The sequence below is a fragment of the Pongo abelii genome, chromosome 10 (assembly GCF_028885655.2).
Source record: "Pongo abelii isolate AG06213 chromosome 10, NHGRI_mPonAbe1-v2.0_pri, whole genome shotgun sequence".
Lineage (NCBI taxonomy): Eukaryota > Metazoa > Chordata > Mammalia > Primates > Hominidae > Pongo > Pongo abelii.
Genome location: NC_071995.2, coordinates 78252129 through 78278898, shown reverse-complemented (window position 1 = coordinate 78278898; position 26770 = coordinate 78252129). Strand labels below are relative to the sequence as shown.

The 26770-nt window shown below is 38.1% G+C and overlaps 1 pseudogene; it reads left to right on the top strand.

Annotated features, from left to right (window-relative positions):
• The first annotated feature begins 24981 nt into the window (after window positions 1-24981).
• On the top strand, window positions 24982-25048 carry LOC112135957 (U7 small nuclear RNA; annotated as a pseudogene).
• Window positions 25049-26770: the final 1722 nt, after the last annotated feature.

Here is a 26770-nt window from a genome sequence, read left to right as displayed (position 1 = left end):
TAGTTAACAATAATTTACTGTATATTTTAAAATAACTAAAAGAGTAGAATTGGAATAAACTACACTTTAAAGTAACAATACTTGCTACTAGTTGGGCAACTAAAAGTCCTGAGTTCTTGAGCAAACTTCCATTGTCTGAAACCATAGGTTTCAACCTATAAAACCTGCCAATTATGGATGGAAGGGATTTCTGCCTTCCAAACCATGAGGAAGCAGGAGAACTTAGCCCAAGAGTAACAGAAAATGGGCAGGAGCCATGTGTGTAATTGATCCTTTTAGAGCTGACTTTCAATTAATGAATTATTTCCATTAATGTGAAGCAACAGTAATAATAGCCACAGAACACGGGCCCAGGAGTGGAACCATCCAAATCACCAGTTTCCTCTCTGCAAAGTGATTGGAACTAAACCATTGATTTTTCCAACTGAGTGAACATCCAGGGGTTCTTAGGTTTATCAAAGGAAGCATTATGCTACAGGGAGAAAATACAGGTCACTCTTGAGCTGTTTAATTTTAATTATAATTTTTAAATGTTTTCTACGCCAACCTTGTATTGCAGGTTATATTGTAAATGCTTCATCAACCTCTCATTTCCATTAAACCATTTTCAGTAGAACAGACAACTGCCATTACTTCTCAATTTACTTTCTTATGACTGCTGCCACTTCCATCCCCCAAAACTTACCAGGGAAGCACTGGCTATGGCTTTATTCCTTATGGATTGTATTTCGAGAGCTCCTTTATCTGAAGGTCTGAAAGCCTTACGAGAAAAATATCCTTATGTACTTTCTACAGAAAAGGAAAAGAGCAGTGGTGAAGCACTTAAAATATCAAACAGTGGGTATAAATCACTCAGTACCTCATCCCCTTTTTGCTGATGTAAAGTCCATAACCATGGCAACAGGGATTAGAAATAGCAACCTATGAAAAACACTGGGTTTATTGGAGCACATGGAAGTTTTAGTTTGGTTTTCAGCCAAATCTTGAAAAAACAAATCTTTGACTAATACCTACATGCTATTTTTATCACTTTTGAGAAGTAATGTTTAAATTATGGATTAAGGGGAAATCGTTTTTTTCCACTTAATAATCAAAAACATCATAAGCTAATATTGCAGGTAGGGAACGTTAAAAGGCTCTCCTTGTTTGTCCCCCAGTCTTCTAACTCTAGTCTCCCTAATGTAGGTGTTTGACAACAAAATAATATCAATTTTCTGTCCTGATTTGTAGATTTAGTTGCAGGTCAAACTCTGTTTTTTTAATTGATATCTCCCTCCAACATAAAATTTTCAGACTTTTTTAATTCACAGACAAAAGAAGTTTGCCTTAGATATGAAGAGAGGCCTAATGATCATTTAGTCTATAAATTAGATGCTTCCCTATGTTTATTAAGCTCCTTCTTTAATAAGCAGTAAATTGTAAAGCTCAAGGATTCAGCTTCAAAGATAGTATACTAGAGGGAGAAAAGGTCTGTGATCAGGAAGGTATGAGTGTGATGAGACTAGAACCCATTAGGGGCTGACATCTCTCCCCACTCACCATTCCCATCTTCATTTACTCATCTTTCAAGGCCTCACTCAAAACACATCTCTTCTATGAATCCCTCCAGGTTTACACTTTGCAGTTGATCCTCATCATTCACAGATTCAGTGTGTGCAAATTCACCTAGCAGCTAACGGTCATTTGTAACCCCAAAATCAATACTCACTATGCTTCTGAGGTTATTCACAGAAATGTGCACAATGGCACATTCCCAACTGAAGTCAAACAAGGCAACATTGCCTTCTTGTTTTAGCTCATATTATAAACAAGTACCCTTTTTGTTATCTATGTAATGGCATGTTTTTCACATGTTTGTCCTTTTCTTGGTGATTTTGTTGTTTAAAGGAAGCCCAAAGCACAGTGCAGAAGTGCTATCTAATGATCCTGAGCCCAAGGAGGCTGTAATGTGCCTTACAGGGAAAGTATGTGTTCGATAAACTTTAGACATGAGTTGTGGTGCTGCTGGCTGCGAGTGCAATGTTAACGAATCTACAATGTATATTAAATATGGTGTTTTTAAACAGAAACACATATAGAACAAGGTTATTAATTGATCAGTTGATCAGTTGACAAAAATGTTGTAATCAGAGGATCACAGGTACCTAACCCTGCATTTCCCCTAGGAGCAATGCTTAATTGCTGAAGCAATTAGCTTCAGTATTCCCTAATTCATTGATTCTGACAACTTTGTAGAACAGAACTACTGAAAATAACAAGAATCAACTGTGGCTTAAACTCAGATTGCTCTCATTTAAAACTTGTCTCTACCTCCTAATTAGCCCCTTATTATACACAGCTTTATATTCTAACTGTTGGTATTATACTGACTAGGTCTTTGTTATGGCTTTTTTTTTTTTTTTTTTTTTTTTGGTGAAACAGAGTCTCGCTATGTCACCCAGGCTGGAGTGCAGAGGCGCCATCACGGCTCACTGCAACCTCCGCCTCCGAGTTGAAGCGATTCTCCTGCCCCAGCCTCCTGAGTAGCGGGGATTACAGGCACCCACCACTATGCCCAGATAATTTTTGTATTTTTAGTATAGACGGTGTTTTGCCATGTTGGCCAGACTGTCTCAAACTCCTGACCTCAAATGATCCTCCTGCCTCGACCTCCCAAAGTGCTGGGATTACAGGCATGAGCCCCCATGCTCAGCCTGTTATATGTTTTTTTAATAAATAATAAAATAATAATAATACCAGCTCTTGATGATGGAGCTCCCACTATGTCAGGGTACTGACAGCTTTACAAACATGCCATTTGTGGGTGATTTATCTCCCAAATTAAATGGCAAGCTCCTTTTCTTCAGGGACCTCATCATTTTTAATGCATAATATTGTTTAGCACAGAGGCAGGACCATAAAACTTGCCGAAAAATTGAGGTGGTTTTGTTTTCATTCTTGTCACACATTTCATTAGGTATTTTTGAAAAGTGACATCGTCCAAGTAAATTTTCTATCATGGTTAATGATGAAACTGATAATCATATTTTTCATCCCTATTATGTATTGACCACTTACGATTTTTAAACACTGTTTAGTGCTTTATATACAGAATCTCATTTTAATCATTAAAACCACACTATTAAAAAACTAATACACAGAAAATTTAAATAGCTTTCTAAAGTCATAGCTCCTGAGGGATAAAATTGGACTTGAATGCAGAGGTTCTTACCCGTTTCAGGTAAAGGCCCTTTTAAAATGAAAAATTTCTTAAATTTCCTGTAAAAGACCAGTTATAATAATAATTAAAACTTAAAGTGCTTACTCTGGGCCAAGTGCTATCTTAGCAACTTTCAGAGATCAATTTATTTAATCTTCACAACAGCTTATAAAATCAATATTATTATCTTCCTTTTACAGGTAAAGACCCTGAACCCTGAAAAATTGAAGTCTGCTCAAGGTCACACAGCTAGACAGTAAGTTGCCAAGCCAGGATTCAAACACAAAATACTCTGGCTCCAGAATCTGGCCCTTAACCATTTCACAACACTGCTTTCAACCCATGGATATACTTTCTGAATCTGTTACCATATAATGACAAAAAGCAACTCTAAATTTATTAAATATATTAGGTAAATTTACATCTCATTTACCATAAAATCAGCCATATATGTTTGAAATATCAGAGTAAGTGAATATGAGAGAGTTGTTTATTCTACAGACTATGGTTGGTGGACCTGTGATTAAACACGGTTTGGGTCCCTCTACCATTGGCAGAGATGTGCTTCCAACTGAAATAACTTCCCAGCATCAGAACCGCTGGCACGTTTATTGCCACTTTCACAATTCTGAGGTCACAGAGGCCCAAACTGTACTCAACTCCATCATTTACTGCTATGGGATGCTAGGCAACTAGCTCACCTTCTGAAGTCTCATCTTTCCATCCCTCTCTTCAAAATGATATAATACTATCCAGCTCATTGACTTGTTGTGAGAAATAAGATGAAATATATAAAGAACCCAGCACAACAAATAGTAAACAATCAATAAACATAAGTTCTGACCCCAAGAGACACTTACTCCTCCTCCACCAGATTAGGACACTTGGAGATCAAGATTAACTCAAATCAAAGAGAAGCTCACCCTTTGAACTCTGAGATTTGGACTGCTAGCCACTGATGTATTTCCACAGGAACAGCTCCTGTCCATCTAGAGAAAGAAAGCACTATCCAGAAAACCAGGACCAATAACCCAACGAAGTAGCATATTGTGGTGGTTAACCATCTAATTTTGGAGTTGAAACAGCTGAGTTTTCATCCAAGCCATGATTCTAGCTGCTTTATGGCCTTCTGTAAATTACATAATTGATCTAATCCTTGTGTTGGTTTTTTTTTTTTTGTCTGTAAAACAGAGTTCCTGTAATGATTATCAAGTTAATATTTCTACAATCCTGGGACATAGTAGGTGATCATGTTGAGGAACAGGGGCTGTGTGTCTGCCATTGTCTGTATTCTGTCCACTTTCACCTTCAACAGGGAGCTAAGGTTCCCCCTTTGCACCTACAACCACATGCACCTGAATCCCCCACCTATCTCAGGACTGTTGGATGATAAGATGTCCACAGGTGATCCAGGCTTGAGGAAATCAGCACTCTGTGTCCCTTCCCCATCTGTTCCCAGTCCTCACCTACCATGAGAACTCCTTCTTCCCCTTCCTATCTTTATAATTCCACTCCCTTCACACCTCCCTCTCTCCAGCTTCTTCTGCATGCCTCTACTCCCTTCCCCCCACCTCAAGTCTAATTTTTGGACGTGAAATTATGATCTTTAAAAAGGCAGCAAAATCTTTCTGTCCCACACTTAGGCTAGAGATTTCTTTGAGCATTTGTTTCTGCTTCCACTGCAAACTAAGGGTATTCCTAGGGTACCAATAAGAGAGTAAAGAAGATCAATCCACAGGAAACAAACATATATATCCCTGCCTCCCACATATATGTATAGCCGTAGGGTAAACATGTCTAATAGCAGTATCTTAAGCATACCCTGAGAATGACCACGTATGGCAGATGCACCTGAATGTGTTCTAAGCTAAGGGATCCATGAGTGGCCAACCCAGAGATTCCTTCTTTGTCTATGAGGAACATCTGAGCCCCAGCCCATCTTGTAAAACACCAGCCATACAGAAATTCGAGGCCCGAGTTTTGGGTTGAACTAAGGTTGCCAGGTGAAGGTTGTTAGGGAAAGGGTGCTAAGTGAAAATGCTGTATGGTCTGTAAGCAGTTGCAGTTCTTCTGCCCAGCCTGCCACCACTGGACTCTCTCTACTGTATGAAAGTCTCCAATAAAATCCCATGACTCATTTGCTGGCTCTGGGTCTCTTCTTCTGTCTGTTGAAACTGGTGCCATCTCCACTGGAGTCAATAGGATTTTGGCATGACAATATCTAATCACATATATTCTATAAGAGCCTACTACATGCTGGCTGCAATTCTAAATGCTGGGATATAGTCCCCACCTTCAAAGAGCTTATATTCTCTTTTTTCTTTTTCTTATTTTTCTTTTTTAAGAGACAGGGTCTTATTCTGTTCACTCAGGCTGAAGTGCAGTGGTGTAATCACAGCTCACTGCAGCCTCCAATTTCTGGGCACAAGCGATCCTCCTGCCTCAGCCTTCCAAGTAGCTAGGACTACAGGCATGTGCCATCACACCCAGCTAATTAAAAAAAAAAAAAATTGTAGAGACATGTTCTGGTGATGTTGCCCAGACTGGTCTTGAACTCCTGGCCTCAAGCAATCCTCCTTTGGTGGCCTCCCAAAGTGTTGGGATTACAGGCATGAGTCACCAAACCCACAAAAAATAGACAGTAAGCAAGGAAACAATTTAATGTATTTATTTACCTGTTTGTTGTTCCTCATTCCTCTTCCCTACAAGAATAAATAATGTAATGTGTAGATAATATACAAGTTACTTTCATAGAGAGATTAATATGACCATTTCCCCTAACCAAAAAAAACAGCTAATACTTATATAGTGCTAACTACAGTGCTCAGCACTGTTTTAAGTACTTTACATGCATTAATTAACTGAGTATTCACAACGACTCCCTGAAGTAGATATTCTCCCCAACTTACAGATGAGTAAACTGAAGTATAGAGAGTTTATAAGACTTGCCCATGGGACGGAATAGATCATGTTCACTAGATCTATGGCTAGATACTCTGCACCTGGATTTGTGCTAATATGCTCCCATTGAGATACCACTTCTAGCAAAGTGACAGAAATTGGAGCTACTTCTTGGTTGGGTTTGTGGGAATTCAGAATCATCTTCCAGGATCCATCTGATTTTTGTAGGGCTCAGACTCATGATTTAAATAAAGACATGATGGAGACCATGATCTCTGCATCTTTCGAGTCTTTAAGAATGGCCTTGATCTCTGCCATCCTCTCCCCTTGATTCTTGAATATTATTTTATATTTATTATATGGCTAGGGTGGAGGTGTGATTTCATAGGCTTCCAAGTGGCCTTCCTCATGACGATAGAGCTTACTGCACAGGTCAAGGATCAATGTGTGTCTTCTGCCAATTTTCAAATATGTGCAATCCAGTTATACATTTAAGTATCAGAGAAATGACTAGCAAGTGGATTTATGGATATAGCTGATTCATTGTGAGCTGAATCTGAGCCACAACTGCATTTATTACCTGCTCCCTATATACTCCACTCCAACAGGGAGCCCAGGATAATTCTTTAGGTCCTTAAGTATCAATGTCAACTCAGACCCATATTTAAAAATTCAGAAACCCTCAAAATGTTTTGAGTGTTCTCCTTTTACCAGTGTAGTTATTACCCAACTACGTGGCCATAGGTCTTTTCAGGATAAATTGGAAGAAATTTTACTGAATACACTTGCTATAGGGTATAGAATCCATTCTTGTAAAGGACCCTGACTCTCCTTCAGTCAAGGGGTTGCAGATATGCAAATTGGGTCAGGTTCAGAAATCGACTTTTTATTGGGGCAGCTGTTCTCTGTCCTTAGACCACTTATCCTTGATTGTATAGATCAGGAAATACCCTTGTTGGATGTCTACCTGTCTTTCCCGTAAGGATGCCCTATCCTATTAGTCACCTCCATAGTTCTTCATGAGCCTGGATCCCATGGTTGCCATTCCAAAAACTTGTTGCTTATTATGATAATTAATCCTATCTTGCCTCTGGCAGTTAAGTGATACCACCTGGCCTCTACTAGCTTGGTGTTTTCTCATGCCAACTGCTATCAGTGAGACAGAACAGCATCTCCTGGAGTAAAGAAGAGAACCACCAATGCGCTTGTCAATGGCATGGGTGCCCCTCTCACTAGCACATTTCTCATCCCATTGGTAAACACAAAGATGTTTCTGCAGAAAAATGTCAGCTGGTGTGTTTTCCGGCCCTATTTAGTGTCATTCCCTATGATATGCTTACTTATCTAAGCCTTTTGATCTCCACTTCATGTTCTGCCATGATAGTTCTGAGGTTTCTACTTCACTTGGTATTGACCATCGCTTTTTCTAAGAAAACAGTGTTTGGCATAATTTCCCTGGGTTCTTGCCAAGGTATAAAATCCAGTATCACAGAAGGGTGATCCCATATAATAAAACCTTAAATGTTCTTTCCCTGCTTTTCTAGCATTTATGCACTACTGATGATCATGTGACTAGTGTTTGTTTCTTGGTACGCAGCTCTTTTGGTCCCTTAGCAGGTCCAGTACTTTCCCAGCTGAAATATGTTTTAAGTCGATTCTAGTTATCAGTTTGGAGGTCAGGAGGGAGGTGAGGATTGACTGGGGGAGGGGAGGAGAGCTTACATGTTACATGGGCAGAGACTTCTTCATCATCGTCTAGTTGGGCAGGGGACAAAAGTCAGGGGGGTGGAGAACGGCATCTAACAAGGAAAAGTGAGTCACTTCTGCAGGACCACGGGGTTCAAGATGATCTGGAGTTTCAAGAATTTCAAGTGCATCAACTCAAATGTCCCAATCGTGTGTCTCAGAGTTTCATTCCTTCCCAACCAGAGCCCTAATTTTGGCATCACAGACTTGCTGGAGGAAGTTTATGATGGAAATGTAGATTGTAACCATACTACTACTGGCCTTGTAGATCACAATCAAAAATTTTGACTCAGTTCTAAGAGCAATAGGAAACTGTCAAACGGTTTTATTTGGGGAGGGAGGGAGACTGTTTTCATTTTCCTTTAATTTTTACATATTTAGGGAGTACAAGTGCAGATTTCTTACATCCATATATTGCATGGTGGTGAAGTCTGAGCTTTTTTTTTTTTTTTTTGAGACGGAGTCTCACTTTGTTGCCCGGGCTGGAGTGCAGGGGCGTAATCTCGGCTCACTGCAACCTCCGCCTCCCAGGTTCAAGCGACTCTCCTGCCTCAGCTTCCCGAGCAGCTGGGACTACAGGCACATGCCACCACGCCTGGCTAATTATTTGCATTTTGTTGTAGAGACGGGGTTTCACCGTGTTAGCCAGGATGGTCTCAATCTCCTGAGCTCGTGATCCGCCTGCCTCGGCCTCCCAAAGTGCTGGGATTATAGGCATGAGCCACCACGCACGGCAGAGGTCTGGGCTTTTAGCGTAACTATCACCTGAACAGTGAACATTGTACCCAATAAGTAATCCTTCAACCGTCACCCCATTCCCACCCTCCTACCCTTTGTAGTCTTTAATGTCTATTATATTCTGTAAGTTCATGTAGAACCATTGTCTAGCTAGCTCGCACTTATAAGTGAGAATATGTGGTATTTGTCTGTCTCTGAGTTGTTTCACTTAAAATAATAGCCTCCAGTTCCATCCATTTTGTTGCAAAAGATATGACTATTCTTTTTTTAAAATGGCTGAGTAGTATTTCATTGTATATACATATATGACATTTTCTTTATCCAATCATCCACTGATAGACACTTGGGTTGATTCCTTATCTTTGCTATTGTGAATAGTGCTGTAATAAGCATTATGAGTGCAGATATCTTTTTTATATAATGAATTATTTCCCTTTCGGTGTATAACCAGTAGTGGGATTGCTATTTTTAGTTCTTTGAGAAATCTCCATACTGTTTTCCATAAAGGTTATACTAATTTACATCCCCACCAACAGTATATAAGCATTACCTTTCTCCAACATCTGGCTGGTTTTAGATATTTTAATAATAAAAAATAAAATCCTGACTAGTATAAGACGATCTCATTGTGGTTTTCATTTCCATTTCTCTGATTAGTGATGTTGAGTATTCTTTCATATGATTGTTGGCTGTGTGTGTCCCTTCTGAAAACTGTTAATATCCGTTGCCCACTTTTTTCCTTGTTGAATTGATACTTGTAGATTCTGCATATTAGCTCTTTGTCAGATATATAGTTTCCAAATATTTTTTCTCATTCTGTAGTTGTCTGCTTACTCTGTTAATTGTTTCTTTTGCTGTGCAGAAGCTCTTTAGTTTAAGTCCCATTTGTCTATTTTTGTTTTTATCATGTTTACTTCTGAGAACTTGGTCATAAATTCTTTGCCCAAGCCAAAGTCCAGAAGGTTTTCCTCTAGTGTTTTTATAGTTTCAGGTTTTATGTTTAGGTCTTTTATCCATCTTGAGTTGATTTTTATATACGGTGAGAGATAGGGGACCAGTATCATTCTCCTTCATATGGCAAATGAATTTTCCTAGCACCATTTATTGAAAAGGGAGTCCTTTCCCCAGTGTATATTCTTGTTGACTTTGCAAAGATGAATTGACTCTAGATATGCATCTTTATTTCTGGGTTCTCTATTCTGTTCCACTGATCTATATTTCTATTTTTATACCAGTACCATGCTGTTCTGGTTATTATAGCCTTGTAGTATAATTTGAAGTCAGGAAATGTGATGCCTCCAGCTTTGTTCTTTTTGCTTAGGATTGCTTAGGCTATTCAGGCTCCTTTTTTATATCATGTGAATTTTAGAATTGTTTTTTCTAATTCTGTGAAAAATGACATTGGTATTTTGATAAAAATTGCATTGAATCTGTAGATTGCTTTTGGAAGCATGGTCATGTTAACAATATTAATTCTTCCAATCCATAAACATCGGATGTTTTTCCATTGGTTTGTGTCACTTACAATTTATTTCTTCAGTGTTTTGTAGGGTTCCTTGTAGAGATCTTTTACCCTCCTGGTTAAATATATTCCTAAATGTTTTTATTTATTTATTGTAGCTATTGCAATAGGATTTCCTTCTTGATTTGTCCTTGGCTAGATTGTTATTGACATATAGAAGCACTGCTCATTTCTGTATGTTAATTTTTTATCCTGAAACTTTATTGAATTCATTTATCAAATCTAAGTTTTTTGGTGGAGTCTTTCAGGTTTTCTAGATATAAGATTATATCAGTGAACAGAGATAATTTGACATCCTTTTATTCAATTTGGATGACTTTTATTTCTTTCTCTTGTCTGATTGCTCTGGCTAAGAATTCTAGTACTACGTTGAATAGGACTGGTGTAGGCACTCTTGTCTTGTTCCAGTTCTTGGAACACTTTCAACTTTTCCCCATTAAGTATGATGTTGGCTGTGAGTTTGTCATATATGGCCTTTATTATTTTGAGATATGTTCCTTATATGCCTACTTTGTTGAGAATTTTTATCATGAAGGAATGCTGAATTTTATTGAGGGCCTTTTTTGTATCTGTTGAGATGATCATATGGTTTTTTTAAAATTCTATTTGTAATGTGTCAAGTTTATTGATTTGAATGTATCAAACCATTCTTATATCCCTGGGATAAATTTCACCTGATTATGTTGTGTTATCTTTTTGCTGTGCTAATATTTTGTTGAGGATTTTTGCATCTATGTTTGTCAGGGATATTAGTCTATAATTTTCTCTTTTTGAAAACTGTTCAATAGTTTTAAACAAGGGATAGGAGTGGATCTTTCTAACTAGGGCTACAGTATGAGTAATAAATTGGAGACAGCCAGAGTAGCTGAAGATAGAGCAATTAAGAAATCCTAACATAAACCAAGGATGTGGGTGATGCCAGCTTAAGCTAGGGTATTGACATTAATATAGAGAAAAAAATAAACAATTTTAAGAGATATTTAGCAGGTAAGATTTGCAAGACTTGATGAGGCCTGCTTGTAGGAAGTAAGGGAAGAGAAGTGAGCCAAGACTGATGCCGAGATTTCTGGCTTGCCCAACTGAGGAAGGAGGGTGTCATTCCAAATATGAAACAATAGAAAAAGACTGATAGGGGAAAGGAGAGAGATTATGTGTTTATTCTTAGACAGATTAATTTTAAGTTGTGTTTGAGAAGTAACAAATTGTCCATTAGATAAACATGTTTAGAGCACAGAGCTGGAAATGAAAATTGGAGCGCCATCTGCTTACTGATAGTAGTATAAGACACGGGCATTAAAACAAAATGTAGATCGAGAGGAGGAGAAAGCTGGGAGCAAGTCTTAAGGAATTCCACAACTTGTTAACCTATAGAACAAAACGAACTGCAAAGAGACAGAAATAACCAGAGGAAAAAAGAAGAAAACCAGGAATTTGTTCAGGCCCTGAAACTATGAAAATAAAATATTCTAGAAAGGAGAATCGACCTTATCGAATTTGCTAAAAGATCTAGTAAGGTAATAACTGAATATATCCTTTAGATTAGAGACATGTACCACATTGATGATTATAATGATTATAATGATTGCTGATTTTGATGGAGTTACAGAATGGAAGCCAGATTAAAGTAGGTTAAGAAATAGATGGGCCACAAAGAAATGCCACTTCATATCCACTAGGATGGCTAATATCAAAAGACAAACAATAATTTGTGTTGACAAAAATGCAGAGAAATTGGAACTCTTATGCATTGCTGGTGAGATTGTAAAACATTGCAACCACTTTGAAAAACGGTTTGGTAGTTCTTCAAAATGTTAGTTTTCATGTGACTCAGCAATTTGGTAGTTCTTCAACTTTTTAGTTGTCATATGACTCAGCAATTCTACTCCTAGGAATATACCCAAGAGAAATGAACACATATGTCCACACAAAAACTTGTACATGAATTTTCATAGAAAGATTATTATTAATAATAGCTGAAACCAACTCAAATATTCACCAACTGATAAGTAAACAAAATGTAGTATGTCCATACAATGGAATATTTTTCAGCCATAAAAAGAAATGAGTACTGATTCATACAACAATATGAATGAACTTGAAAACATAATTCCAAGAAAGCAGACACAAAAGACTACATAGTATATGATTTCATTTCCATAACATGTCCAGAATAGGCAAATTCATAGAGATAGAAAGTTTATTAGTGGTTTCCAGGGCCTAGTGGGTGAGGGGAATGACAGCTAATTGATACAGGGCTTCTTTCTGGGGTGATGAAAATGTTCTAAAATAGACTGTGGTGATGGCTGCACAGGTCTGTGAATATATGAAAAATATTGAATATCATACCTTAAAATGTGACTCTTACGCCATGTGAATTATCTCAACAAAGATGTTTAATTAAAATTCATTAAAAGCCCTACTTTCTAAATCAATAAATGGTTTAAAAATCTTCTTTGTAAAAAAGAGTCAAGAGGTAACATTGCCTATGAAGAGTATGAGAGACAGGGTAACAGCTGAAGAGTAGTAAAAAGACAAGTGCCTCTTTAGCATTTTATTTTTTTAATTTTTTTGATGCATAATAGATGTACATAGTTTTGGGATCTCTATGACATTTTAATATAGGAGATGACATTTAGGACAGTAAATGACTCTATTCAAACAGATCCTCAGTGTGAAAGTATACCTATGGATATGAGCAATATATGAGCATATAATGTTTTCAATTTTCCAAAGATACCTCCTTTTAAAAGGTAATATTCATCTTCAAATCTTTTCTAGCATTAGAAAGTGCACTAGATACACATAAATTTTGAGAACCAATGGACCAGTCTTGTTATATCCCCCAGAGGTATTGCATTTCTGATCCTGAATCCCATCCTGGCACTTTGAACCATTTCACTCTCCAAGGCCAATTGTAAGACTGAAATTCTAAGTGTCGTCAACTTTTTACTTCCATTCCTGATGTCCAACTACCTGTTGAGATAACAGGACTTTATATTCACCTTTTTGTTGCTGCAAGCTATTTGCCTACCTTATGACTGAAATTGCAGCTACCCCTTCAAAATTACATTTTGTTCTCCAGACTAAAAATCTCTGACCACAGCAGGTAGTTGCTGAGGCAATTCTCCCAGTCCAGGAGCAGGAATAATTTCTGATCCCCATCTCTTCCCACAGTCTGTGTTCTATCTTAGTTAACTGACCGTTTCCAGATGAACCCTGGGATCTAATTAATGGCATTCCTATGCTCACTTACTTAAGTTCAAAAACTCTTTGATATCTTGGACTCCCATCTCACTGTCCACAATCAGTGAATCAATCACTATGGTAGTCATTTCGACTATTTGCTAGCATTCAAATCTCCTCTACTACATGCACATAGAACAACCACATTTCACAATTCTATGAGAGTGAGGCATGACCATATTAGTTCCTTAGGTCAATAATATGGTTGCAAAAGTGATTTTCCAAAAGAAAGGATTCAATTGCCAGTGCTTGACTTTCTAGTTCATTCTTCTCCCGTCACAGAAATCATAAAAGTACTTGTTGACATGGATGAGTCACAAGATCAGAGCACCCCCTAATACTGAGCCAACACATGGAGGGCAACTTCTCTGAAGTGTCACCTAAACCTGCAGAGTGCTTTGCATAAACAAGAAATGCACTTACGTTGTCTCAAGTGTCTGAGACTTTAGGTCTGCTTGCTAATAAAGCATAACTTAGCCTAGGCTAACTGATACAGTCACCAAATTCTATCAAACTTAATATATACAAGTATATTTACTGCAGTTGTCATGATGGCAGAAAACTGGAAACAACCCCAATCTCACCAGTAAAGGATTAGTTACACAGATTATGGTACAATGGAATAGTGCGCTGCCCCTGGGGGAAATCATGTAATGTCACTGAAAGATGTCCAAGATATACTGTTACAATGAAAAAAAAGGTTGCAAAGAGCAAAAATGATCTCATTTTTGTTGCTAAAAAATGTATACATATATATAGAAGAGTATATTTACTTAAGATATTTACCTGTAAATATGGATGTGGCATACATTCCATATTACTATCTGCAGAGGGAAAATCTAAGATTTTACAAACTAAAATAGAATTACAGGATATTTTTCCCTTTAAATATGTTTCTGTATTGTTGAAATTTTTTTACAGGGATCACAGTTTATTTTTATAAACAGAAAAAAATGTTATTAATATGACACAAATGTCTCGCCCTCCTTTCTATCTCATGAACTTTAAGAGTTTACACATCACCCATAGGTTAAAAAAATAAAAATTGCAAAGCTGAGTAAGAACATACAGTGCTATTGTTCATTTTTTTCTTTTTGTTTTGTTTAAAAATACATATTCACCAGGAGAGAACAGACATGATGTTCCACTTGCTTATTTCCATCCTGGAATTTAAGACAATTCAAAATTACTTTGTTGATATATTATATTCAATGTTTTCAATGCCACCTTATTTAGTTGTATGGTTGGTCTTGTTGACAATTCTTCTTTGCGAGACTACATGAAATATATGCATTCCATGTTTGCTTTCAGCATCCAAAACTGCATTGCTTCTGGTTAATGTTTTAAAGAAGAAACAACTTCAGACAAAGGACGAATTCATCACAGAGTTGGTAGTTCGAGGTCCAAAGTTAATTTTTTATGTAAAATTTTAACAAAAAATTGATCTATAAAAGAATAACTGATTCATTTTAATTATCTGTGTAACTTTGATTTGCCAAATGTATGGAGCAGTTCCCTTTCATTAAGATTAGTACTAGCCAGGCACTATGGCTCACGCCTGTAATCCCAGCACTTTGGGAGGCCGAGGCAGGCAGATCACGAGGTCAGGAGATTGAGGCCATCCTGGCCAACATGGTGAAACCCTGTCTCTACTAAATACTAAAAAAATTAGGTGGGCATGGTGGTGGATGCCTGTAATCCCAGCTGCTTGGGAGGCTTAGGCAGGGGAATTGCTTGAATCTGGGAGGCAGAGGTTGCAGTGAGCTGAGGTCACACCACAGCACTCCAGCCTGATGAAAGAGCAAGACTCCATCTCAAAAAAAAAAAAAAAAAAAAAAAAAATAGATTGGTATTCTTGGAGTTTAGAGATTAGGCAAGATGGCCAAATAGGAACAGCTCCCATCTGCAGCTCCCAGCAAGATCAACAGAGAAGGTGGGTGATTTCTGCATTTCCAACTGAGGTACCCGGTTCATCTCATGGGACTGGTTAGACAGTGGGTGCAGCCCATGGAGGGCGAACCGAAGCAGGGTGGGGAGCAGGTGGGAAGCACAAGGGGTCAGGGAACTCCCTCCCCTAGCCAAAGGAAGCCTTGAGGGACTGTGCTTGAGGAATGGTGCACTCCGGCCCAGATACTATGCTTTTCCCATGATCTTCACAATCTGCGGACCAGGAGATTCACTCTGGTGCCTACACCACCAGGGCCCTGGGTTTCAAGCACAAAACTGAGTGGCCATTTGTGCAGACACCAAGCTAGCTGCAGGAGTTTTTTTTTCATACCCAGCAGCACCTGGACAGCCAGCAGGACAGAACCGTTCACCACCCTGGAAAGGGGGATGAAGCCAGGGAGCCAAGTGGTCTAGCTCAGTGGATCCCACCCCCACAGAGCCCAGCAAGCTAAGATCCACTGGCTTGAAATTCTTGATGCCAGCACAGCAGTCTGAAGTCGACCTGAGACACTCGAGCTTGGTGGGGGGAGGGGCGTCCGCCATTACTGAGGCTTGCGTAGGCAGGTTTCCCCCTCACCATGTAAACAAAGCCACCAGGACGTTCGAACTGGGCGGAGCCCACTGCTGCTCCGCAAAGCCTCTGTAGCCAGACTACCTCTCTAGATTCCTCCTCTCTGGGCAGGGCATCTCTGAAAGAAAGGCAGCAGCCCCCGTCAGGGGCTTATAGATAAAACTCCCATCTCCCTGGGACAGAGCACCTGAAGGAACAGGCGGCTATGGGCACAGCTTCTGCAGATTTAAACGTTCCTGCCTGGTGGCTCCGCAGAGAGCAGCAAAACTCCCAGCACAGTGCTCCAGCTCTGCTACGGGACAGGCTGCCTCCACAAGTGGGTCCCTGACCCCTGTGCCTCCTGACTGGGAGACACCTCCCAGCAGGGGTCAATACCCACCTCATACAAGTGAGCTCTGGCTGGCATCTGGCAGGTGCACCTCTGGGATGAAGCTTCCAGAGGAAAGAACAGGCAACAATCTCGGCTGTTCTGAAGACTCTGCTGGTGATACCCAGGCAAACAGGATCTGGAGTGGACCTCCAGCAAACTCCAGCAGACCTACAGAAGAGGGGCCTGACTGTTAGAAGGAAAAATTACAAACAGAAAGGAATAGCATCAACATCAACAAAAAGGACATACACACAGAAACCCCATCCAAAGGTCACCAACATCAAAGACCAAAGGTAGATAAATTAATGAAGTTGAGGAAAAACCAGCACAAAAAGCCTGAAAATTCCAAAGCCAGAATGCCTCTTCTTCTCCAAAGGATCACAACTCCTCACCAGCAAGAGAACAAAACTGGACAGAGAACGAGTTTGATGAACTGACAGAAGTAGGCTTCAGAAGGTGAGTAATAACAAACTCCTCTCAGCTAAAGGAGCATGTTCTAACCCAATGCAAGGAAGCTAAGAACCTTGAAAAAAGGTTAGAGGAATTGCTAACTAGAATAACCTGTTTAGAGAAGAACATAAATGACCTGATGAAGCTGAAAAACACAGCACAAGAATTTCATGACGCATACACAAGTATCAACATCTGAATCAATCAAGTGGAAGAAAGGATGTCAGACACTGAAAATCAACTTAATGAAATAAAGCATGAAGACAAGATTAGAGAAAAAAGAATGAAAAGGAACAAACAAAGCCTCCAACAAATGTTGGACTATGTGAAAAGACCAAACCTACATTTGATTGGTGTACCTGAAAGTAACAGGGAGAATGGAAACAAGTTGGAAAACACTCTTCAGAATATTATCCAGGAGAACTTCCCTAACCTAGCAAAACAGGCCAACATTCAAATTCAGGAAATACAGAGAACACCACAAAGACACTCCTTGAGAAGAACAACCCCAAGACACATAATCATCAGATCCACCAAGGTTGAAATGAAGGAAAAAATGTTAAGGACAGCCACAGAGAAAGGTCAGGTTACCCACAAAGGGAAACCCATCAAACTAACAGTGGATCTCTCTGCAGAAACCCTACAAGCCAGAAGAGAGTGGGAGCCAATATTCAACACTCTTAAAGAAAAGAATTTTCAACCCAGAATTTCATATCCAGCCAAACTAAGCTTCATAAACGAAGGAGAAATAAAATCTTTTACAGACAAGCAAATGCTGAGAGATTTTGTCACCACCAGGCCTGCCTAACAAGAGCTCCTGAAGGAAGCACTAAATATGGAAAGGAAAAACTGATACCAGCCACGGCAAAAATGTACCAAAATGTGAAGACCATTGACACTATGAAGAAACTGCATCAACTAATGGGCAAAATAACCAACTAGCATCATAAAGACCAAATTCATATATAACAATATTAATCTTAATTGTAAATGGGTCAAATGCCCCAATTAAAAGACACATTGACAAATTGGATAAAGAGTCAAGACCCATCAGTGTGCTGTATTCAGGAGCCCCATCTCACATGCAAAGACACATATAGGCTCAAAACAAAGGGATGCAGGCAGATTTACCAAGCAAATGGAAAGCAAAAGAAAGGAGGACTTGCAATTCTATTCTCTGATAAAACAGACTTTCAACCAACAAAGATCAAAAAAGACAAAGAAGGGCATTACATAATGGTAAAGGAATCAATGCAACAAGAAGAGCTAACTGTGTTAAATATATATGCACCCAATACAGGAGCACCCAGATTCATAAAGCAAGTTCTTAGAGACCTACAAAGAGACTTAGACTCCCATACAATAATAGTACTCCCACACTGTCAACATTAGATCAGTGAGACAAAAAATTAACAAGGATTTTCAGGACTTGAACTCAGCTCTGGACAAAGCAGACCTAATAGACATCTACAGAATTCTCAACACCAAATCAACAGAACATACATCCTTCTCAGCACCACATCACACTTATTCTAAAATTGACCACATAATTGGAAGTAAAACACTCCTCAGCAAATGCAAAAGAACGGAAATCATAACAAACAGTCTCTCAGACCACAGTGCAATCAAATTAGAACTCAGGATTAAGAAACTCAATCAAAACTGCACAACTACATGGAAACTGAACAACCTGCTCCTGAATGACTACTGGGTAAATAATGAAATTAAGGCAGAAATAAATAAGTTCTTTGAACCCAATGAGAACAAAGATACAATGTACCAGAATTTCTGGAACACAGCTAAAGCAGTGCTTACAGGGAAATTTATAGCACTAAATGCCCACGGGAGAAAGCAGGAAAGATCTAAAATCGACACTCTAACATCACAATTAAAAGAACCAAAGAAGCGAGAGCAAACAAATTCAAAAGCTAGCAGAAGACAAGAAATAACTAAGGTCAGATAACTGAAGGAGATAAAGACATGAAAAACCCTTCGAAAAATCAATGAATCCTGGAGCTGGTTTTTTGAAAACATTAACTAAGTAGATAGACTGCTAGCCAGAATAACAAAGAAGAAAAGAGAGAAAATCAAATAGACACAATAAAAAATGATAAAGGGGATATCACCACTGATCCCACAGAAATACAAACTACCCTCAGAGAATACTATAAATACTTCTATGCAAATAAACTAGAAAATCTAGAAGAAATGGATAAATTTTTGGATATATACACTCTCCCAAGACTAAATATGGAAGTCAAATCCCTGAATAGACCAATAACAAGTTCTGAAATTGAGGCAGTAATTAACAGCCTACCAACCAAAAAAAGTCCGGGACCAGACAGATTCACAGCCGAATTCTACCAGAGGTCCAAAGAGGAGCTGGTACCATTTCTTCTGAAACTATTCCAATCAGTAGAAAAAGAGGGAATCCTCCCTAACTCATTTTATGAGGACAGCATCATCCTGATACCAAAGCCTGGCAGAGACACAACGAAAAAAGAAAATTTCAGGCCAATATCCCTGATGAACGTCGATGCAAAAATCCTCAATAAAATACTGGCAAACCAAATCCAGCAGCACAACAAAAAGCTTATCCACCACGATCAAGTCAGCTTCACCCCGGGATGCAAGGCTGGTTCAATATATGCAAATCAATAAACGTAATCCATCACATAAACAGAAACAATGACAAAAACCACATGATTATCTCAATAGATTCAGAAAAGGCCTTCAACAAAATTCAACACCCTTCATGCTAAAAACTCTCAATAAACTAGGTATTGATGGAACATATCTCAAAATAATAAGAGGTATTTATGACAAACCCACAGCCAATATCATAGTGAATGGGCAAAAGCTAGAAGCATTCCCTTTGAAAACCAGCACAAGACAAGGATGCCCTCGCTCCCCACTACTATTCAAAACAGTATTGGAAGTTCTGGCTACGGCAATCAGGCAAGAGGAAGAAATAAAGGATATTCAAATAGGAAGAGAGGAAGTCAAATTGTCTCTGTTTGCAGATGTCATGATTGTATATTTAGAAAACCCATTGCCTCAGCCCCAAATCTCCTTAAACTGATAAGCAACTTTAGCAAAGTCTCAGGATACAAAACCAATATGCAAAAATCACAAGCTTTCCTATACCCCAATAACAGCCAAACAGAGAGCCAAATCATGAGTGAACTCCCATTCACAATTGCTACACGGAGAATAAAATACCTAGGAATACAACTTATAAGGGATGCGAAGGACCTCTTCAAGGAGAACTGCAAGCCACTGCTCAAGGAAATAAGAGAGGACACAAATGGTAAAACATTCCATGCTCATGGATAGAAAGAATCAATATAGTGAAAATGGCCATACTGCCCAAAGTAATTTATAGATTCAATGCTATCCCCATCAAGCTACCACTGACTTTCTTCACAGAATTAGAAGCAATTACTTCAAATTTCATATGGAACCAAAAATGAGCCCGTATAGCTAAGACAATCCTAAGCAAAAAGAACAAAGCTGGAGGCATCACGCTACCTGACTTCAAACTATACTACAAGTCTACAGTAACCAAATCAGCATACTACTGGTACTAAAACAGATATACAGACCAATGGAACAGAACAGAGGCCTCAGAAATAACACTACACATCTACAACCATCTGATCTTTGATAAACCTGACAAAAACAAGCAATGGGGAAAGGATTCCCTATTTAATAAATGGTGTTGGAAAAACTGGCTAGCCGTATGTAGAAAACTGAAACTGGACCCCTTCCTTACACCTTATACAAAAATTAACGCAAGATGGATTAAAGACTTAAACATAAGACCTAAACCCATAAAAATCCTAGAAGAAAACCTAGGCAATATCATTCAGGACATAGGCATGGGCAAAGACTTCATGACTAAAACATCAAAAGCAATGGCAACAAAAGCCAAAATTGACAAGTGGGATCTAATTCAACTAAAGAGCTTCTGCATAACAGAAAAAAACTATCCTCAGAGTGAACAGGCAACCTACAGAATGGGAGAAAATTTTTGCAAACTATCCATCTGACAAAGGTCTAATATCCAGAATCTACAAGGAACTTAAACTAATTTACAACAAAAAAACAAACAACCCCATCAAAAAGTGGCCAAAGGATATGAACAGATACTTCTCTAAAACATTTATGCAGCTAACAAACATATGGAAAAGAGCTCATCATAACTTGTCATTAGAGAAATGCAAATTAAAACCACAATGAAATACCATCTCACACCAGTTACAACAGCAATCATTAAAAAGTCAGGAAACAACATATGCTGGAGAGGATGTGGAGAAATAGAAACGCTTTTACACTGTTGGTGGGAGAGTAAAATGGTGGAAGACAGTGTGGCAATTCCTCAAGGATCTAGAACCAGAAATACCATTTGACCCAGCAATCCCATTGCTGGCTCTATACCCAAAGGATTATAAATCATTCTACTATAAAGACATATGCACACGTATCTTTACTGGGGCACTATTCACAATAGCAAAGACTTGGAACCAACCCAAATGCCCAACAATGATAGACTAGATAAAGAAAATGTGGCACATATACACCATGGAATACTATGCAGCCATAAAAAAGGATGAGTTCATGTCCTTTGCAGGGACATGGATGAAGCTGGAAAGCATCATTCTCAGCAAACTAACACAGGAGCAGAAAACCAAACACTGCATGTTCTCATTCATAAGTGGGAGTTGAACAATGAGAACACATGGACACAGGGAGGGAATCATCACACACTGGGGCTTATTGGGGGGTGAGGAGCTAGGGGAGGGATAGCATTAAGAGAAATACCTAATATAGATGACGGATTGATGGGTGCAGCCAACCACCATGGCACATGTATACCTATGTAACAAACCTGCACGTTCTGCACATGTATTCCAGAACTTAAAGATTAAAAAAAAAAAAAAAACTCTCAGCAAACTAGGAATGGGGGGAACTTCCTCAAGTTGATAAAGAGCATGTAAGACACACCAATAAAAGTTATATTTAATGGTGAGAAATGAAAAAAATTAGTACTCTCAATAACTGTAAATTTATTAAATAGGGGATATTAATGACTTTTTTATACCAATGACATTCTCTATAGTTCAATCTAAATACTAATATATGGAGGCCTTACTTATGGTTTAAGCTAGTAACTGTGTAAGAAGTCCATATTGAGAAGGGGGTTATTAATGGGACAGAAAAAAAATATTTTACTTGTACATAGTGTGGTCCAATCAGTGAACTATTTTAGGAAGCTTCTCATTCTAGGGTCACATAAGCAGGCTCAGTAGTCAGGTTGCCCAGGTTCAAATTTCAGCTGTGCTATTCACTGGTCATGTAACTTCAGGCAGGCTACCCTACTTATTTAACTGCAAAATGGGTGTAATAGTACCTAATCACAAGGCTATTGCGAGGATTCGATTAGAAAACCCAGATAGAGCAACTAGCATGTGTCTGTCATTTGACAGAAACGCGAATAAATGTTAGCTACTGTCATGATGCTATTGATAGTGACATTGATCATTGATATTGAAGTTACTACTCATTTGTTTTGTTGTATGTGGAATTTTTATTTTTATTTCTTTTTATTTTTTTTGAGACAGAGTCTCATTCTATCACCCAGGCTGGAGTACAGTGGCTCGACCACAATTCACTGCAGCCTTGACCTCCTGGGCTCAGCTGATCCTCTCACCTCAGCCTCCCAAAGTTCTGGGATTACAGGCATGAGCCGCTGCACCATCCTGTATGTGGAACTTTTTTTATTAGATGTTAGTAGAAATACTTCTCTTAATGGTAGTGTCCATATAGCAATAAACTTTTTAAAATCAAAATTGAAAGCCTAATTTTCTGATCAAATTTTCATTTTTCCAGTTTCCGCACTTAGGTGAATAATGTCTACAATGATCTTAATGGAAAATCAAGACATTAATATCTTGCTGAATATTTGAAAAATAGTGCTAAAGTTTCATTTTACTGAGTAAATTTGAGTTTACTCAGTTTACTGTAGAAATGCAACAATGTAGATCAAAATTGAATGAGACAAGTCAGAACCTTAATATGTTTTTAAACTCTTAAGCATTACAGTGTTTATGCTGCTGTGATATATCTGTCATCTCATTTTTATTGTTATTTATTGGTTTTTGTTTTGTTTTTTGTGTTTTTTTTTTTTTTTTTTTTTTTTGAGACAGTCTTCCTCTGTTACCCAGGCTAGAATGCCATGGTGCAATCTCAGCTCACTGCAACCTCCACTTCCCAGGCTCAGGTGATGCTCCTGCATCAGCCTCCAAAATAGCTGGGACTAAGGCATACCCCACCACACCTGGCTAATTTTTGTATTTTTTGCAGAGAAAAGGTTTCACCATGTTTTCCAGGCTGGCCTCGAACTCCTGGGGTCAAGTCATCTGCCCCCCTCAGCCTCCCAAAGTACTAGGATTACAGGTGTGAGCCACTGTGCCCAGGCCCATCTCATTTTTAAATTATTACAGTATTATTTCATTGGTTAAAAGGAATTCCTATGGGCCAGGTGTGGTGGCTCACAGCTGCAATCCCAGCCATTTGGGAGGCTGAGGCAAGAGGATTGCTTGAAGCCAGGAATTCAAAACCAGTCAGACCAACTTAGTGAGAACCCATCCCTACAAAAATAAAAATTAAAAATTAAAAAAAATTATGATTTAGAAAATTACATTATTTATAAGGTGTAAATAATGCTCCACATAGCATTGTTTCCCAGAAATCCATTTAACACATCTTTTTGTTCTTTAAAGTATTCATTCTTTACCTGCCTCATAATATCTTCATGACTATCAGATATGTTTTCACTAAAATTTTACTGAAGTTAGTTTAACGAATATCTACAGTCTCTGAGGGGAAAATTCTGTACTGTAAATCATTGTTTCTGAAACTGATCCTTGGAAGCTTTTCAGGGTCTGAGAGTTCTCTGTGGATTCTTTTTTAGTGTCATGTGTTTACTTACATAAAAATAAGATAATTAAAAAAGAGATTGAAGATCATTTGAATGAACTTATAACTGAATACTACCACTAGGTTTTTCTGCTTGGGTTTGTGCTTATATGTATGAGTACACTGTCAGCAAGAAGTACTGCTTTGTCTTTGCCTAATGAGAAAGGAACGAAAATGTACTGAATACCGAAATGATTAATCTGGGCCAAGTAAAGACAAAAATGGTATCAAGGCAGGTTATACAAAGATTTCCTTATTATCCAAGCTTTTAAAAAGGTGGTAAAATTGATCCATTATAAGATTTTATAGATACATCAAACCCAAAGGAGTCTATGCTATAATAGTATTCATAACAAGCAACAATTTCCTTTCAGCCATGTATCTATTACATTAAATATATGTCTCAAGTTCATATTCTATTGGTTTGTAGTTTTGTACATTTATGTTAGATTTATGGTCATACAGCAACCATAAGCACTGGAAGTTTAAACCTAACTTAATATTCATATATATTTCAATAATACTGTAATAAAAATAGTCAACACTGAGCAATCTTTAGAACATTTTTTGAAATGCTATTATAAAACATTCTAATTTCTGTAGCTACATAATTTTTCATTATTTCATTTGGATCGGATTTTAAAATGTCTTTTTATACCGATTTTTCCTACTGCTTATTATATGTCAAGCACTGTTCTAATTGCTTTTCGTGCATTAATTTGTTTGTTTATCTCAACACCATCCTTGGAGGGAAGTTATCCCATTGTGCAGACGAAGAAACTGAACTATTGTAAGAATAAGAAATCTGCCCAAGGTAGGTCAACCAACAAGTAAGTGGCAGAGTAGGCATTCAAACCCAGGTATTTTGTCTCCAGGGCCCATATGCTTAACTTCTAAAGTATACTGCCTCTATCATTTACATGCCATTGATGATCTATAATTCCCCTGAAGTTGTACAAATACTGAAAATGACTTTCTCAAAATCTTATCCTTCGTGGTTTTTAAGGTAAAAGAACGTTTGATTGTTCCTTTAAAAATTCCATTAGTCTCACTTTTCAGGCATTTGTCTCCAGCTTCCTAACATTTCCTAAAATTGTTCCCTGGAAGTAAAAGTACTGCTTCTTTTCGAAATGACCACTTATTTGAGTACTTCCTTGCTCCAACAATGTCCATCCGCAGTGTCCTCAGATGTCACCCAAACTATTCTGAAGACAAGGTTAATTTTAAGGGGATTTCAGAGTCAATCATACAAACAGTTTAAAAGTGGGATAGAATGGAGGGAAAGTGCAAGCACTGAGTGTATTAGATACCTAATATGTTACAGCTCTTTTAGAATTTGTCTAGCCAGCTTTCCGGTTTTTGCCCCCCAAAAAAGATACCTAATAAATACACACTTTTATACAGTTTCATTGGTTTGGAGGACTTTATGATGACAAGCAAATTCAAAATCATTACACTGAAGACTCACAGAGCCAAGTAGCTAATATGTCAACTGTGTCAGTCAGGATCACATTAGGAAACAGAAATCACACTCAAATTTGGCATTTGTCTCTTAAGGGATTCCTTCCAAAGGAGTGGGTGGGGTCTAGGGAAATTGCACCCCTAGTACTAAGAGGACATCTTTACCATTCTAAGCCTCAAGGGGATGAAAGGGAACAGTCATGAGAAACAAAAGGATAGAGTCCTGTGGAGGGAGCCACCCGACTGAAGTCACAGCCTTTGGTAGAAAGAAGCAATGGCGACCCCCTCAGAGAGGTGGCAAGGGGATGAACACCTGCTCTCTCTCTCCTCCTTCCCTTCAGCTCTTGCTGGGACTCACATTGGCCAAACCAAACCAGCAGCCAAAGGCCAACATGGCTCATTGAAGTAGCACATACTTCTCAAGCTCCTGGGGCACAGGGAGCATGAAGAACTGCAGACGGGGGATCCGGAGGAGCAAGCAAAAAATATCTACGACAAGCACTGTGGTTGCTGTTAATATTTTATATTTAATCATCAACCCAAGCTGCTTTATCACCAAATAGTTTTTTTTCCTAAAGGTCTCCATACCTAGAAATATTCCTTCATTTCACATAGCAGAGAAAGATCTTTTTCACTAATTCCTTATTTACCCCAGTCACCCTCCCAGTGAAAGTGTGCAGGCCACCCTATCTAAAATCGTAAACCCTCAATACGTTTTATTCCCTTCTATTCTATTCACTTCTGCATCCCTGCTGCTTAAGATAGGCCTGGCACGAAAATGTTCCCCAAATGTTTTAGTAATTAATTGTAATTAATTAGTAATTAATTGCTTACCAGCTGTGTCACCCTGGAAAAGCTACTTAACCTCTCTGTGCATCAGTTTCCTCATCTTAAAAATAGGAATAATTAATAACTACCCCATAGGTTTGTGATTAGGATTAAATTAGTTAAAATATGGAAAGCGCTTAGAACAGTGCCTGGCAAATCAAAAACACATGAATGTTAGCAACTGTTTCACTGAAAACCCTTGAATTCTAATTTTTTATTTATGTTTGAGGATAAAGTACTAGTGGTTAATTTGTCTCAAAGAAAATAATAAAAACTTAAGTTGTATCAACTCTAATCTTTTTCTTCCTGATAGTTTAGTTGTATCTAATTTTAAAATACACATACAAGGTATTCACAGCACATAACCAATTTGATTGTTATACATGCATTTTTCCGTGTGCATACAAATTTGTAATTTTTTTGTCAAGGCTGAAACTAATAAATAAAGCAAACAGGAAAAATTCCTGTCTTTTTCTTTACAGGTATACTGAAAGCAGAAATTTGTCAAGTAGAATCAATCTATAGCAATTGTAATTGTTTAAGCAAATTTGACTTGTGATGACATTCTCTTCCACTATTTAAAAGCAAGTGATCATGACCATACTCTTATATATTTTCCTTAATTTATTTTTGTTTAGAATTAAACTTTCTTTATACCAAAAAAAAGCCATAAAATTTGGGGTGCAGTTCAGAAAATAGTTTTACAGAAATTAATGATCTAATTCTCTCATCAAAAAAAAATAGCATTAGCCAAACTTAATACAGTCTAACATTCAAGAATTAAAAGTTTTAACCACCCCAGGACTTTTAAGA